Here is a 3,623-nt window from a genome sequence, read left to right as displayed (position 1 = left end):
AGGTAGGTATTTTGATCCCTGGTTTCAGAGGACAAAATTTTAAAAAGGGTAAGTGCTTTCCCAGGATCGCATTGCTAGGAAGTGGTGACGCTGAAATTTGAGTCAAGGTCTCTTGACTTCAAAATTCATGCTTGAGGGACTGGGATTGTGACTCAGTGGTAGAATGCTTGTGTGAGACACTGGGTTCAATTCTCAGTACCACATATAAATAAATGAATGAAATAAAGGTCTATTAACATCTAAAAATATTTTTTAAAAATTTGTGTTTGAGTCAGGCATGGTGGGACAGGCCTGTAATCCCTGAGACTCAGGAGGCTGAAGCAGGAGGATCAAAATTTAGAGGCCAGTCTTGGCAACTTAGCAAGGCCTTCAGAAATTAGCAACGTCTTGTCTCAAAATAAAAAAATAAAAATAAAAAAGGCTGGTTGGTGAAAAATCTCAGGAGGCTAAGGCAGGAGGATCACAAGTTTGAGGTTAGATTTAGTAACTAAGAAAGACCCTGTCTCAAATAAAAAATAAATAAGGTCTGTGGATATGGTTCAGTGGAAGGTGCCTCTGGTTCAATCTCCAAAACAAATAAAAAGAAAAAAGAAAAGTGCCGTTAATGTAACTCAGTGGTGAAGTTCTCCATTCAATATCCAGTATCCACCCCCCAATTCATGCTTGACTCATAATTCCACACTGATTGAAAGGGGCCTGTGTACTGCTTGACTACCATTCAAGAGGTTCTCCAAGGTTGGCACGAATCCCTTGGTGCCTAGTGCTCAACTGCTCCTCAAGGCAGCCCATTTCATCTTTGGACTGCACAGACCATTTTGAAAACTTTTATTTGTATTGAATCAAAGTCATAAATGAACCAAACAAGATATGACCAGGAACAGGACTTTTTGGCTGTCTACTATAATTTCCCTTCCAGTCTGACCAAACCACTCTTTCACTCCTTTGGCTACAGTGGTTCAACTAGTTACAGGCTTTTCTCAACAAGCAGTTCAAGCATCCAGTTTATATTTTTCCATCTCATCTACAAGGATATTATAGAAAACTTTGTCCAATGCCTGGATGAGATGAAATCCCCTATAGCTATCACATTCTCTGATCTGCCAATCTAGCAACCAGATCAAAAAAAGGAAATGAAGTCTGGGAGGGATATTTGTTTTTAGCAGGGCAATTTGTCAATGACTCAAAGTAATGAGTTTCCAGTGGCATACTTTCAGACATCATTGAAAGGCTGTCAGGAAGATGATTTTTTTGGGGGGGGTAGTGGGCTTCCTACTGCTCTTCGAATGACATCTAAATAGACAGGGCCTCCCAGTTTTATTGTTTTCAATTGTACAGCACTCTTTGCACCTGTTTACTTATTTTAGGTTTCCATTTCAACTTTCTTTGCTCATATTAGTCTCTGTGTTTGCCCTACCACATCTTTCCTCTCCCCAATTTACTCCCTAAACTCCTACATTTCCAGCCCCCAAAATGCATGAGCACATGTGCACACACATGCATCCCACATCCTCCATGTCCTCTGAGAATCAGTGTCTGAACCCTTCGCTAACAAGCATTCTTTTTTGTTCCCAACTTGGGTTAACTCCTCCTGTGTGATGTAGTGGAAAGTGTAGACAATGTCTGTCACAAAACAGATAACCAATAAATATTAGTTTCCCTCTCTGTTACCTCCAAAAAATCTCTAAAATAGTATTAATCACACTATGTTGTATTGTCTTGTCTGATATCACTCAGTTATGAACTCATTCATTCATCTGTTAATTTGTTCATTCAACAGATATCTGTTGCTTATCTACTGTGTGTACAAGTCATATTATGTTGATGTCTGGGATTCATTAAATTCTAAAATATTTATTTTCACTCTTTCTTAGTATTTCTGTATTCACAGCACCTAGCATAATGTTTGACAAATAAAGTACTCATTTCATCTGTGTTAAGGGAATGCACTTCCTCAGCAGTTTCTCAAATTGTGGTCCTTATATTACTTGCAGCTGGATAACTGAGGGGTGTAGGTTAATTCCCAGGTCCCTCTCCAAATCTACTGAATCAGAATCTCTTAAGGGTGAGCTGAAAGAATCTGCATTTAAATTTAGTTCTGCAAGTATTTCTCTCACCCTAAAATTTGGGAGCCACCATAAAATAGGAGATGGAAAGGGGAAAATAATGTCTATTTTTGAAAAGGGTTGCTAAAATCTATTGAATAATTTTTAATGTTTCTGTCTTCTGTAAGAAAAATTAGTAAAGGGAGAAAATGGCATTAGTTGAAATTCTCTAAAAAGATTTTAAAAATAGACTTGGAATATTCAACTAATTAAATGCAAGTCTTTCTAAAATTGAAGATAATAAGTGGAATTATTGCTAATAAAATCTAATCTTAATTTAGGTCAAATTTACCAGAGAGTTTTCATTTTTATATAGCTACTTGTAAACTTGAGAGTATACAGGGTCCCTTTGTATAATCTAACAGTATAATATGTTGATTCCCATATTGTAGACTTGAATTACAAATTATCAGAATATGTTTGAACAGTATTTGTGATTTGACACTGATCATGTATGTGATTTATCTGATGCCTAGTGCTTGTTCAAGGATGGTAGTGCTCATTTTCCATCATAAGTTGATCCATTTAACTGTTTTATGCCATACTTTCCAAGAGCTTGCTGTTATTAAAAGTGCTCTTTGCTGACAGATAAGTATATAAGATTTGAGTCAACCTAAGACAGACACACTCTCTGTGGTATCTTTCAGGAAGATTTTAAAAGTTGGATTTTATGGTCATCTTCTTGGACCTGAAATTGTTCATTTTAATTTGTCTTGACATGGGCTCATGTTCAAGAGCTGAGGTGACCTTGAATCTGGATATGAATCAAATATTCACAAGTTTGTACTTTTGTTTCCCTCCTTATAATTTCCTTTTTTCCCATTTTAAACCTAACTTAGGACTGCAGTGGTGATATCACTGTTGCCTAGCTCGACTGAAAACTGCTGTTTGCTCTCTGTCCATTCAATACAACGTCCAATGACTTGAGAGTTCTGCATAATGTCTCCTTTCTGGAACTGCATGATTACCAGGACCAGCAGTTCAGTGGTGATAATGTTGAGCATGAAAAATTACTGAAAGAGAACTCCACACTCTATGTGGGGAACTTTTCCTTTTGTACAGAGCCAATATATGAGCTCTTTAGTGAATATGGTGACATCAAGAATGTATTTATGGGGGGTTTTCAAGATGGCGGCCTAGAGGGTGGCTGCATTTCATGTTGCTCCAGGACTCAGAATTCAAAAGAGGAGATATTGAGACACTTGGGACCAACTCAAAGCAGCCGGGTGACTCTCACCCATTGGGAAGGCGTCCCGGATGGGACAGTGGTCCCGGAACGCAGGGAACTTTGTGAAGTAGAGCTGCCGGCGAGACACCCCTCCCCCCGCTGGAGCAGTGAACTCGGACAACTGGGAGCGCCGTAAAGGAGGCCGCTCGGCACAGCGCTGGGACTCGGAGCAACCACTGGGGCTCCGGCGGCTGCCCAGGGGAGGAGTGGCAAGGAGAGCTGTGTGGACTCAGAACACCGGGGCCTGCCCTGAGGAGGAGGAGGAGGAGCGTGGCCGCTTGGATTCGGAGTGA

This window comes from Sciurus vulgaris, assembly GCF_902686455.1.
Source record: "Sciurus vulgaris genome assembly, chromosome: X".
In the NCBI taxonomy this organism is placed as follows: Eukaryota; Metazoa; Chordata; class Mammalia; order Rodentia; family Sciuridae; genus Sciurus; species Sciurus vulgaris.
Note: the sequence above shows the minus strand (reverse complement) of the source record.